Below are 15,094 nucleotides of genomic sequence, written 5' to 3' on the forward strand. Positions count from 1 at the left end.
AAATACATACAGTGGAAGCTCTGTTCGACAGAAATGAAGTTCGACATCCTATAGTTCGAAGCTTACGCAGGAGAATTATACATGCTCCTATACGGGCATTAAGAAATGGGTTTGCCGTTTGAATGGGAATCGGTTCTGTATCTTGTAGTGATACTTTTGTTAAAGGAAAACAGAATATTTTATTGATTAGGACATCCATATTGATTACTGCACAAATTCCACAATTTGGGACGTCTGGCCGAAATCTGCGGCTGATCCAGAATACAAAGCAGAGGTTAAATTAAAAATACAATATGATTGCGGAGAGAATACGGAACAACGATAAATTTAAAAATAAAGTACAATTTGATTTCGGAGAAACATGAGATGAAACTACATTGAAGAGTAATGAAATGAAGTAAAAAAAAATACACAGTATTATACAAGTGATTATGTAAAATGGATGAGTCTCTCAATACCATTAGACAAATTTTGTTAATGTCCTTATTAGAAAATTTAAGATAAAGAAAAATGGTTTTGGTTAACTTAAATGAAGTTCCCCTAGCACCAAGAAAGTATTTTCACTTCCCATGTATTAATATTCATTTTGTATCTCTCCCTGAATTGAGGAATTCACGGGTTGTAAATAGACTTCTTTTCACCTTTTCATCGTTAACGTTAAATTAATGAACTCTTCTTCTTCTAGTTGAGAATTGTGGCGTTTGTGAGACGGAACTGTCGAAACCCACTGTGGTACTAGGAAGAGCATACACAAATCTCGGGGCGGGCAGGAAATGCAAGTACAGTACTGTATTCGTTGATGGATAACCAATAAGAATTTGTATTCATTTCACCTGCCACACCCACTACCCTTATTGGATTGAACTTTCAATTCTGTTCTGTCGAACTTAGGAGAGTCCACTGTGCTTACTTCTGGCTTGTAAGGAACCCGGAGGTTCATTGCCGCCCTCACATAAACCCGCCATCGGTCCCTAACCTGAGCAAGATTAATCCTGTCTATACAATCATATCCCACCTCCCTAAAATTCACTTTTATATTATTCTCCCATCTACGTCTCGGTCTCTCCAAAGGTCTTTTTCCCTCCGGCCCCCCAATTAACAATCCATATCCATTTCTTGATTCGCCCATACGTGCTACATGCCCTGCCAATCTCGAATGTCTGGATTTAATGTTTCCAAACATATCAGGCGAAGAATACAATGTGTGCAGTTCTGCGTTATGTAACTTTCTCCATTCTCTTGTAACTTCATCCCTCTTAGCCCCAAATGTTTCCGAAGTATCTTATTCTCGAACACAGGTAGTGTCTGTTCCTCTCTCTAAGTGAGAGTCCAAGTTTCACAACTATACAGGAAAACCGGTAATATAACTGTTTTATAAATTCTAACTTTCAGGTTTTTTGAGAACAGACTGGATAACAAAAGCTTTTCAACCGAATAATAACAGGCACTTTTCATATTTATTCTGCGTTTAATTTCCTTCCGAGTGTCATTTATATTTGTTACTGTTGCTTCAATATATTAAAATTTTTCCACTTTCTCAAAGGATAAATTTCCAATTTTATATTTCCATTTCGTATAAAATTCTGGTGACGATACATAATCATACACTTCGTCTTTTCTGGATTTACTTCCAAACCTATCTCTTTACTTGCTTCATGTAAAATTCCCGTGTTTACCCAATTTGTGGATTTTCTCCTAATATATTCACGTCATCCGCATAGATAAGAAGTTGATGTAACCCGTTCAATTCCAAACCCTGTCTGTTATCCTGAACTTTCCTAATGGCATATTCTACAGCAAAGTTAAAAAGTTAAGGTAATACTTCATCTCCTTGCTTTAGCCCGCAGTGTATTGGAAAAGCATCAGACAGAAACTATGCGAACTCTACTGTATGTTTCACTGAGGCACATTTTAATTAATGGAACTAATTTCTTGGGAATACCAAATTCAATAAAAATATTATATAATAGTAATAATAATAATAATAATAATAATAATAATAATAAACCTTCAGAAATAATGAGTTATACACTAATGTTCAGGGGACATTCTACATAATTTTATGACGTTTTATAAAAAGACAATAAAAAGTAAAAAAAGAAAGAAGAAAAAGAAAAGAACAGATATCACAATAACTGGACTTTAAATTTCTTTGGACAGTAACTTTGGTAACTGATTTTTACCTCCTTTGGTATCTCTGGTAACAGTTGGCAGCACTAAAAAACCGACCATATTAGCTTTTTAAGAACTAATCTTACGTCAATCACTATATTATTGTCACCATTAATAGCATGGGTGATGGTAATAATATTGTTGGTACTATCATTAGCAGTAGAATTATTAATTACTTAGTTTTCATTGCTTTTTCTCTGTATAATCCTAAGCCTTACGTTATTCATTTTCCCTCCAGCATAAACAAAGCAGACACAGTACTGCCACAGTCTAGTATATACAGTCACGAAACTCAATACGTGGTAAATATGCATCCATAGATAGTTGCTAACCACTAGGATCGCTAATATCGCCTCATTACAGATAAGGCGAAATAGTACCGGCACAGTGAATTGTTCCTAGCACCCTCAAAACTCAAGCTTCGTGACTGTAACTTATATACTAGACTGTGGTACTGCTTCTTCACTCAGTTTGCGATGCAAACACATTGATATGCCGCTCTGCATTGTGGGGCAGGAATAGCAGTGACCAGCTGCCCCACATTAGGCAGCCCGAATAAATTTCCCCACCTTTATTTTTCTCTTTATTTTCTTCTTCTTCTTTTCGTTCTCCCGCCTACGTCACCCATTTTTATGCCCGTCTTTGCTCGTAAGCAACCTCCTTCCGTCCGGCGGAAGGACGGGAGGGAAATAGCGAGGAAATGGGGCAAACGTAATGTTCACATTCACCTCTCCACGCTCTGCACTCCTGATAGTCTATTCTCTGCAGACTGGTCTCATTACTGCCGACCTGCACTCGTCATCATAATGTCTCGGTGTAGCGAGTTGGACCAAATGTCGTAAAATGTAGAGCATTGCCGTATTGTCGCACACCATAAATCTGATAACAGTCATCGACAAACTCCTACCGCAACACTGGTTGCATTTATTTGCAAATCCTTTTCAACTGTATACATCTGAAGTCTGATTAGTGTACCTTCTTACTAGTCAGCGATGTATGAAATGGAGGGGGAAAGTAACTGGCCATCCTACCCCATTATCTCCTAGCTATTTCCCTCATGAGTGATGCCTTATTGGTGTCACTTATGAGGTTCAAACCTGTCTTCGTACAGTTGACTAAGTAACAACAACAGCATTTTGATATTAATTTTAATTGCTAACAGCATTTATGCCTATTTAAATATTTCAAGTAAAATATTATAGCATAACTATAAAAGTATGCCATTCTATTATTTAAAAATTGCTAAACATCTCCAGTTCAAAGTAACAACATTCTATTTCTTAGGTGGGCCTTATTACCCCCGGTTACCTTATACAGAGTGTTTCCGAGGTGGTGTTACAAACTCTCAGGGATGATGGTGAAGGGCACACGTATCAATCTGAAATAAGGAACCCTGGTCCGGAAATGACTGAGTCGAAAGTTAAAAGCAAAAATAGTTGTGTGGAAATGGAATTGTAATTTGGTACCACGTGCCCTTCTTCCCTTAACTTTTGGAACAGTCGTGGAAAAATGGTATGCGTCTGATGCCTCCTACGTGGGTACTTGCCCCGATAAAATCAGTGAGCTTGTCTACTGTTCCCATTGGCTCATCCGTATTCGAAAATCAGGTCTGCTTATTCCGCTCTCGTATACTCCTCCATTTCACTAGGACTAATCGACTGGACACTGCAACTTGTACACATACGCTGCTGTCTACAGACGTGCATATCAGGACCGACCATGTCCGTTACACATTACGCTATCTGCATTGCTTTAGTGTAGTTTCCTGTCCCCATTCCTCAGACAGCGCACTGAATGGAATACTGAAAGTAGACAACGTAGTCCACATCTGTGGAGTAACGGTCAGCGCGTCTGGCTGCGAAACCAGGTGGCCCGGGTTCGAATCCCGGTCAGGGCAAGTTACCTGGTTGAAGTTTTTTCCGGGTTTTCCCTCAACCCAAAACGAGCAAATGCTGGGTAACTTTCGGTGCTAGACCCCGGATTCATTTCACCGGCATTAGCACCTTCATTTCATTCAGACGCTAAATAACCTAGATGTTGATACACCGTCGTAAAATAACCCAATAAAATAAAAAAAATAGACAACATAAACAACGTCAGATGAATACAGTATGTGTAAGATGTACAGATAAATATAAATAAATAAGTTGTACAGAGGAATAAAATTATTTCATTTCCACACAAATATTCTTGCTTGTAACTTTCGTCTCGGTCATTTCCGGACCAGGGTTCCTAATCTCAAATTGATACATGTGCCCTTCGCCATCATCCCTGAAAGTTTGTAGCACCACCTCGGAAACAACCTGTATATAAATATTAGTGAATGATTATCAATTATGTTGTCTTATTATGAGACAACAATAACCTTGCCACTATTAGATCCTAGTGTCCTTTTATTGTTAGAGTGGTCCCCTAGCAAGCAAATCCCAACAATATTTAAAACTTTTGGAGGACCAAATATTACATTAACGTTGTTATGTGTACACAGGGATGTAAAACAATCCAGTACCGATGTTGTCTCTCATGTGGAACGTAATCTATATCTAACTACAATATTTAGTATCTTCAAAAGAGTTTACATTGTGATTTGAGTGGCAATTGAGTGGCAGAGGATTCAAACGGGAGCGGGGTGGTGGAACTCAAATAAACCGACAACCCCTTTCCTGCAAACCCACTGATACTGCGGTATACCTACAGGACAATTAATCACCAAATGCTGTAATACGACCAACAAGCCACGTATAGTACATTCCATTTCCTACGTATTTCATGAGAGTATTCCCCAAGGCATACAAAAATCATATGTGAATCGTGGCTGAAGTAAAAACATAACACGTATGGGACATACATGAAACAAAACTCTATAATGTTGGCTTCCACTTTCGGCACAAAATAAAAGTTGGTTTCTATATTTGTAGTGTTTCAAATATCTCCGGCGGATTTGTGTAATGGCTCTAGATTATCACCTATTTGTGATAATTTTATAAAACAAAATGAAAACTAATGCTTTTCAATTCTTATTCGATCTACTTCGTTTGCATAATACTTCGTTATCGGAATCCTTAGATTTACGTAAATTAAACTTTCTGTGAAAATTTATATCGATTTGGTTTAGTCAGTTTGTTACTGTATCAGTGAACATATTCGTCCATTACAAGGGGAATGTAAGGTGTACAACGAAAACAATATAATAACAAAGGAGTACAAGGAGAATATGAGATTACAAAGAGCACGCCAGGAGAATAATGGAAATAATAGGACAACAAAGGAACAACGGTAATACAAAGAGAAGGGACAGACAAAGAAGGGTAAAGCAAATGAGACCATGGGGAATAGAAAAGAAAACGAGGAAGACAAGGAGAAAGAGACAAAGGCAAGGAGAATGAGATGAATACAAGGAGAACGAGGGGAAGGTAAGGAGACCAAGGCGAAGATGAGAAGAATGAGAGAAATATAGTCACAAGAAAAATACAAGGAAAACTAAGGAAAAACTAAGAGAAAAGAGAATACAAGGAGGACAAGGAGAGCACAAGATGAACAAGGATAATTGAAGGTAAAGAAGGAGATTACAAGGTAAACAAGAAGAATACAAGGTAAACAAAGAGAATACAAGGAAAATATAAGGTGAAGAAGTATAATATAGGGTAAACAAAGGGAATACAAGGAGAATATAATATAAGATGAAGAAGTAGAATACAAGGTAAACAAAGAGAATATAAGGAGAATATAAGGTGAAGAAGTAGGATATAGGGTAAACAAAGGAAATACAAGGAGAATATAAAGTGAACAAGGAGAATACAAGGTGAACAGAGGAATACAAAGTGAACAAGGTGAATACAATGTGAACAAGGAGAATACAAGTGGAATAAAGAGAATATAAGGAGAACAAGGAGAATATTATGTGAACAAGGAGAACACAATGTAAACAAGGGGAATACAGTTTATCACTGAAGTTTCAATTACGGTATGATAAAATTGATCTTGAACCAATACTTCATACTTATTTTTTTAAATACATTCAATTTCGTTACTTTTTAACAGACATTTTCGTGTTCATATGTAACTCGCATTTTCAAAGGAAAGACACGAAATACAGTGTAAAGTTGGTTTTAACAGTGTTTGGTCATGTTGATTTGCTACAGATAACTTTTCTCTATTGATTGTAGCAAATATTTTCTTTAATTTCATGTATTTAACAAAAATATGTAAGGATTAATGTATTATCAAAATAAACACAAATAAAATTAATTAAATCTAACTTCAAATGAAAAAGCTATTTTTTCTGTGTGTGTGTGTGTGTGTGTGTGTGTGTGTGTGTGTGTGTGTCTGTGTATTCATTTTCAGTCGTCTGTAAACTCACAACCCCTCTTTTACCTCTTAACTCCTCTCCCTCCTCTTCCGTGCATCGGCCGAGAGGTCTAAGCAATCTGTTCCGTTCGCGAGTCGCGAGTATGCTCAGGGAGTGCAAATCGTGTACAGTCCTGGTCTAAAGGATTGGATCTACATGATGAAGCCACTGTCTTTGATGATCCTTCGTCAACAACATTTTTTGTTTTTAAGTTATCCCTAATCTCATTGCTTTTAATTTTATCTAAAACTATAACTTTTGCAACTGATCCGAAGAATCTCAATTGTGCTATTTCTAAACGCCTTTTATCACGCACTCTCAAAGTCCAAGTCTCACTACCATATAGCAGTGTGGGTTTTCAGAAAACATTGTGAAATCTTGTTGTAACATCCTTGGACATGTATCTTCCAAAATGTTTCCTTATTAGTTTATATTATTTAGAAAAAAATATTCACGTTGTATTCTTCATCTGACATAATTAGGAACATTAAATCCAGACGTTTGTGATGGGCAGGATATGTAGCACTTATGGGCGAATCCAGAAATGCATATAGAGTGTTAGTTGGGAGGCCGGAGGGAAAAAAGACATTTAGGGAGGCCGAGACGTAGATGGGAAGATAATATTAAAATGGATTTGAGGGAGGTGGGATATGATGATAGAGAATGGTTTAATCTTGCTCAGGATAGGGAACAATGGCGGGCTTATGTGAGGGCGGCAATGAACCTCCGGGTGTCTTAAAAGCCAGTAAGTAAGTAAGTAAGTAAGAAAAAAATATTAACTGAGAGAAATCGAAGTAATAGGCGCTATTATAGGAGCCAGAGGAACTATTCCTCATTTTGTAAAATTATTTTGATAAACACATAATCTAAACTCCCATACATTGAAGTTTATTGTGTTGTTAGCTCTTAAAGCATCCACTGCTCTTCTAAGAAACCATTATTGTTACAACTTACATTTATGTAAATGTATATCATTCTGTATGTCTATATTTGAATCGGTTATTGTTGAAAGGAACTAAGTCCACTTTTTAAAGTTTTGAGATAACGAAAAAAATTGTTTTGTGGATAATCTATCGAAGATTAAACCAGAATATTTTCTACATATGAAATATAAAACGTTAAAAAGTGGACTTAGTTCCTTTCAACAATAACCGATTCATTTGTATAAATCCTTGTCACGCTCCTCTTATCGGTTTTAGATAAGGCTTATATAATGTAATATTAATTGTCTTTAATGCTCGACCATGCCGAAATGTAGTAATTATACACCTGGTAGCAGTCCTTTAATGCATGTCTTTGAAGTACACCTACTCATTAAAGTACAGGTGTTCAGCCAATGACAAGTCAGCTTTGTACCGTTATAAAACCTCAGCCAATGACAAGTTATAAAACCGCAAGTATCGATTATTCTCGGATATGCAATCGAAACAGAATTAGCGAAAAGTCATGGAGGATGGAAATCCAGTACTGTCGCAGAAAGTTATGTTCTGTTACTGTAATAATTAGCGTTAACTGTAAATAATATTCAAATAAATTCAATTTGTCATCTCGTTTTTCAATATCTAATTTAATTTCAATGTTATATCAAAGTTAATATTTAGTTTACTCTGTAGGTTTTATAGGCTATCAAGGTCAATGTGCACATTTGTTCCTCGGAAAAAATCAATACTTTCGCGTCTGCGCACATCTCACAATTTACGAGGTATTCCTCAAGGTCAGTTAGATACAAATAAAATGAATAATTTCAAGTTAGAAATATGGTCGAGCATAAAGAGTCGTATGAAACTCACCTATAATGGTAGTTAAGAAGCTCGTATGAAAATTATGAAACTCGCTTGCGATCGTTTCATAAACATCCATACTCGCTTCTTAATTACTATCATTATAGGCTCGTTGCATAATGTAGTTACTATTATAAATCAAACAAATTGCTATAGTATACCTTATCCCTGTCGCAATCCTTTAATGAGGAAAGTTTCTAATTAAAATATACGTAACGAATTTTTCACATAGCATTTGTTTTCTTTTAATTTGTCTGAAAACAGAATATTATTTCATTGTTTTTAAAACCGTTCAGTAAATTGATTGTTATTAATTGGTACCAAATTAATTGTCATCAATGTTTTCTTAAACGCGACTGTCGATAGTCTCTCTTGTACCTTAGTTTGAAAGCAAAAAAATGGTCTCTCAGCACAAAATGTCGCATGGAGTAGAGTTACGACCAATGTAATAAGTTTAATGTACCTAGAAAACCCCTATGGACTCCGTCAAATCGTAGACTGAAAGTAGCTCATTAGGCCACTAAGTGTTTCTCTGGACATTTTAAATCTGTATTTATGTGTATGCAGACAGAAGGTAAGACGTAATTCTGTAATTGAATGTACGTATTATTAACTTCTTATAGAAATATAGAACTTCGCCTGTTTTAACTTCAATAAATCTATTACAACTTAAGCTGTGTAATCAGTATAAGTAAAATTCCTCTACAGCTCCAGCTTTACATTGTAACTAATGATATTAAACATTTCTGAAAACTTTCGTCTATTATAAGATGAGATTCAAATCTGCAAATATTTACGGACTGAACTAATTTCAACTAAGAGGGATTTCCTTCTACAGGGACATCATTTTATTTTTACTAACATTTTTAATATTAACCTGGCTATACCTTTGGATTAATGATTGAGACCCGGAAACACAGTTTGCTACCTCCTTCCACGACTGGAGTTCGATGTACTGGCGTAATACAAACAAATCACTTTACTATGTATAGGAGGGAAGAAAAGTAGTTCATCCATTTACGTAAACTAGGAAATATCGCGATTTTGAATTTGATAATTTTCATTAGGTTGTGTTTAATCAAAATACAGTACAGTGTTAACAATAAGTGTTTTTACTCACGAACTGAGTTATTCATGCGAACGTATTCATTATGAAGCGTATATTATACTGTCTACAGCACATTAGCGTACAATATAGAGAATGAAGTTAAATTGAAAAATAATCATAATATGGATATTTAAACACATTTTTTAAAATGGTGGCCGTTCATTTCGATACAGGCTTCAGATCTTTTGTGCCTACTATCGCACTATAGACTATTGCATCTAATTCCAATTACCAATTTCGTCCTTCATACTTAGTAACTCATGCTAAAATAATTCTGTACCTACTCTATAAAAGAGTACCTTACGTACTGTAAATTCAATCTTCATTTCTGCCCGACCCGCACAGGTAAAATTACTCAGACATGCTATCTACTGTCCGTCCAAGTGGTTATATCGCAGGATCGTAGAGAGGGGGGAATCACGTGATAGTTAATTACTTAACGAGGTCCTTTTATTTAAGTTATTTTAAACAGTTGCATAACATTACGTAGACGTCGAAGTAATTCCTAACAGAAATTAATGTTTTCAGAAAAGAGCTAAGAAAGGCCAGCACTAATCTTTACAGTGGAGCGAGCAGAAGCAGGTGGGGGAAATCGGGATGCGACGTAGGCAAACGGACGACAGTACCTGTGCGAAAATATGATTCAATATTGGAAGTTTTCGTCACTGGAAAAAGCGAACATATTTCTGAAACGTACTATACACAGTAACTCAGTACTGCGGCCTTGGTTCTCTGTAGAGTAGAAGGGGTGGGAGTGAAGTACATTCAAAAACTCAGGTACAATAAAAGTTGAAGTAAAAATAAAATGATGTCCCTGTATAAACTAGCCTGGTCAGCCAGGTAGAAAGATACTAATCTAGAATAGACAACGGAAACTTCAAGATGTGCACCGCTGTGCCGGGCCACCTGGTTTCGCTGCCAGACGCGCTAATCTTTACTCCACAGGTGTGGACGACTATATTCCGGGTATTCCAGACCAGCCGTATCAGCCTTTTTTCTCGAAAACTATATGATATTGGTTCTTCATAAAAAAAATTGATAACAGAATCAATTGGTGGCACTACCATTTCCCGTAACAAACCGGAACTTCGGTCAACTTCGAAATTTCAAATGAAATCATAGGTCATTGAAGGTACCATTGGAAACTACTTTTAAAAAGAAACAACTTTTCCTGAAACTTTCTTTTCCTAATATTTTTTGTTTACTAAATAAGCAACAAAAATGGTATTTTCTTAGAAATGCTGTATGTTGTTTATATACGTACACTCTTCATAGTAAGTGTTCAAAATGTCTGCCACCCCGTGCTAAACAATGTTCTGATCTCCTCCTAACATCAGTGATTGCACGGAGAACTTCAGCACAGCTGAGAGACACACGGGTTTCTATTTATTTCAGGATGAATGGAACAGAGAAAAACTCTCTCTGGCACCGGGATTTGAACCCGGGTTTTCAGCTCTACGTGCTGACGCTCTATCCACTAAGCCACACCAGATTCCCATCCCGATGTCGGATTGAATCCTCTCAGTTTAAGTTCCACCTCTTGGGTTCCCTCTAGTGACCTACCCTCATGCGCTGCGTCATAGATGTATGACAGTGTCACAATGTCCACACATGTGCAGAGGTGCACTCGTTATGAGTGACTGAGTTGTCGGGATCTGACGGAGTAAGCGCCGTCTTAAATCACTAAGGGCAGATTGTATAAACCATTTAATCTTAGATCAAAGGTTAAATTGATCCTCGTTCTAGCTGAACTTGGAATTTTGAGTTGTATAAAGTCTAATCTGAGATTAATTTGTCTCAAACTAAAGTCAACTTTGACTGAAGAAATTTCTCCGATTAAGTTAGATGATCCAAGTTCAGATATTTCTTTTCTGTTTGAAATATACGAGTGATAGATTGTGTAAATAAAATATCCATTATTATTATTATTATTATTATTATTATTATTATTATTATTATTAATAGATATGGTTGGTACATTTATATATATATATTTTTTTAATTTCTTACTTTAATACACAAACATTCTCATATTTTATAAGGCTCTATCGTGTTTTCAGCAGTATGAAATAACATAACCTATAATTACATTATATTTATAACAACCATTAATTATTAATGGATATGCTAGGTACATTCATAAATTTTCAATTAACTCTATTACTAAACAAAAATTGTCGTTTCATAAAGCTTTATTATGTTTAGCAGTATCAAACACCATAACATGATAATTTGGACAACAGTCAATCTTCTTCTTATTGTCCGCCATTATTTACAATGCACAAAACAAACCAGTGTCTCCAACAGAGTGTACGGAAAGTCACCAAAAAGTAGTTGGAAAGTAGCTAGATTTCCCATTATTAAAAAAGAAAGATTAAATTTTGTCACTATGGGGTGCTAAAAAGGTCGCTAAATCCCTATTTAAACAATATAAAAGTTAAAATAAATTGTCGTTGAAAAAGAGTTAAAGTCGCTAGACTGGCAACACTGAAAAAACCTGTACAACATGGCCCGCGCATCACATACTTCACCTGTTTATGCGATGTTGCCAAATCCTTTTCACGTGAACTTAGATTGCATTTGAACCAAGGTAATTTGATCGGAGAACAGTTTTATGAAATAGAAGAAGTGTCTGAACTCGGTTCACTTTCCGATCTTCGATCAAAGTTGATCTTTAGTCAGGGAGTTTTATATAATTGGGCCTAAGTGATTATTTTTCACATAGCATATATTATTATGATGTACCGAAGTACATATGATATTTCCGTGCAAAAATTCTGCGTCATCATATGATGAAGGATGGGTGGAAAAGAGAAAAATTCTCTCTTTATTTGTTTCATGTCTTCTCTAGTTGTTAGATTTGGTCCAGGCTTTTTTTTAATATCGCATTCGTCGCTGGAGCTATCCTTCACAAAACAAAGGGGACAACATACGGATAGCAGAGAAGCGTTTAATGTCTAAACGAGTTTCGAACCTCGGACCGTAGCTTTCATACCGTTGCATACAGCATGGTGAGCAGATTGAAATTATTACGTTTATAAATAGTGAATTGCAGTTCGGTAAATGAAGTCATGAGCTGTGGGCCGCTGTTTACAAGAAGCGAGGCGCCCGCTGTTGGCTCTCCAGAGATCACTGCTCCAGTTTGACAGACTTCCAAATTCGTGCTGCGTTATCACGTGTCCGGTTCCGTCAAAGTGAATATGCCTTTAGAGCTGAGGCCAACCATCTGTATAAACAAAACAGCAAGATCATAAAAATATGTAGGGATGGCCAACATTTTGCGATCATCTTCGATTTGGGGTTGAAATACTTTTTAACCATTTGATCTCTTTCTTGGAAGGTGTTTCGGTTACACCACCACCAACATCCACTCTACTAATAGGCCTATCCATCTTCCCCGATCACGGGTAGTTTGTATTTCTTATTAATAAAACAACTTTCAAAATTTTTAAGTGAACTTATAAGTTTTAAATCTGCAAAATTAACGATTTCATAACTTTATAAGTACGTGACAAAATTATTACAGACGTGGACAAATTATTAGACTAAAACGTTTTCTTGGAAACATAATATAATTCGTCATATCAACTATCAGTATAATTCACAGAGTCTCTAGTGTTGTAAATATGATTGTTTACATCTTCTGGTATATTTTTCCAATGGTTAAGTATATTTTTTCTGGCTATATTGGTACTACTGATGTTTTAATTATATACTACAGGAGATATTCCCACATGGCCTGCAAGAAGGCCGGACATGAACGAAATTGAAAATCTGTGATCTATACTGAAGAAGAAAGTGAAGAAAAAGAGGCTTACAACAAAACATGGATTCATTCAAGCACTGTCTGATGTCTGGCTAAATGATGCTGATATTCAAAGAAAGTGTCAAACTTTGGTTTCCAGCATCCCTGACAAAATCAACGTGTTAATAAAGAATAAGGGAATGTTCACAAAATATTAGTAACCTCCAGACTCAATTTTCTGTTCATTATTTCTGTGCAAAATACATTTTTGTTCATTATATCTACCGATAAATACAGCTTCGTTGCACATATAATTTAGTCTAATAATTTGTCCACGTCTGTAACTAACGATTGAGTAGTACGCCTACTTATTTTCAACTCTTCTCTCCACATTCTGCTTAGACGTTTCTTCATGTTATATCATTTAACAAACTGAACACTAAAAGATGTACACAGTCTTCTGAAAAAGCACTTTGGAGTTGAATGGCGAGAAATAAAGAATCCCAGATTTACAGAGAAGTTCTTGATACCTCTAATGAGAGTTTAAGTATTTATTGTTCTCAATCAGAAATAAATTAATTAATTTTTTTTTTCATAATCAACCATGAATAATTTACCTTACACAATTTACTAATGTTTTCAATTCAATAAAGGTTTATATTTCTACATTAGTTATTTGTAAAATGATGTTATATAACAAGAAATTCGATTATACATGTGAAACAACTAATTTGTATGTATCAGAAATGTGAAACAAAAATCATCATTGTGTTGCAACCAAATCCCGACAACTCCAAAATTAAATCCATATTTACTGAAGAACTAGAAACGGTTTCTTCATTTTCTTTTCAATTAGGCCTATATTATTCCTAAAACTTTCACTTATTCTTAATGTAAAACATGTATTGTATATATAAATTGGCAAGAGTATATAATATTTTCGCCTTTCCTAAAAAAATGATAATATGGACTTGACGGGTTTTCTATTTAGACATCTCATATACCTACTACAGAATTTCTCATCACTAGTGGTATATATGTATTTTGTACTAATATTCTCTGTTGTTATTCTAGTCATGATTATTGTTACCAATATGTTCTGCGTAATTTAATGTGGTGTATGGCTTAGTTATTGCTTTAATGTGTTCATTATATCTTATTTGGAATGATTTTTCAATCTCTCTTATGTAAAAATCTGGACAGCTATTTAATTTTAATTTGTAAACCTCGGATGAATTATATTTATCAAGACCAGCTGGAGTCACAGTAGTTCGAAAGATGCTGAAGATGACACCACACCGGTGTTGAAACGGAGCCGTCTGTCATAAGGTACATTACCTTTCTTTTTTAAAAATGTAATACCTTTAACGTTTTGACTCTAGAACGTTTCATAGTTTTAATCAAGTGTTAAAGGGAACAATAAAAAATAATGAAGCAATATTGTATTTATTTTGTAACTGCAAAGGGGTTGAAGGAAGGATACTTGTTCACAGTTTAAATAAAAACAAAGAAATCAAACGCTGTAGGATTTGAGTTTCTTTAGAGTTAACTTGTACCCTTGTTACATTCGATCCCACTGATTAACGAGGCAGTAAGAACGTTGAGGAAGTGACCGCGTCCTACGGGAAGGTGCTGCCCTGGTATTTGTCCGGAGGGACCTCGGAAATCCAGCAGAGATTCGAACCGGATATCTCGCCACTTGAGTACGTGAACCCCCCATCACCGGCCCTCTGGACAGTAATGGGGAGGGACTACTTGAGTGGTGGTGAGAGCCTTGTGGGAGTTCAATTGTGCCAGAGGAGCCCGGCTGGTCGCCCCTCGTCGGCTCTATTAGGACAAGTCCGCATATTGCATACTGTTTCATTAGCTCCTCTATTGTCCTGGAACTACTTAAGGCAAGATTCCCGTCAATGACCCGGGAAGTATTTCAGAAGGGCTGA

General features: G+C 35.9%; 1 protein-coding gene across 1 annotated transcript in view; it reads right to left on the bottom strand.

Moving 5' to 3' along the window:
* Positions 1–15,094, bottom strand: part of Neto (Neuropilin and tolloid-like) — a 1,086,331-nt gene that overhangs the window by 807,863 nt on the left and 263,374 nt on the right. The gene's annotated exons all lie outside the window — the stretch shown is intronic.

The sequence above is a fragment of the Periplaneta americana genome, chromosome 3 (genome assembly GCF_040183065.1).
Source record: "Periplaneta americana isolate PAMFEO1 chromosome 3, P.americana_PAMFEO1_priV1, whole genome shotgun sequence".
Classification (NCBI taxonomy): Eukaryota; Metazoa; Arthropoda; class Insecta; order Blattodea; family Blattidae; genus Periplaneta; species Periplaneta americana.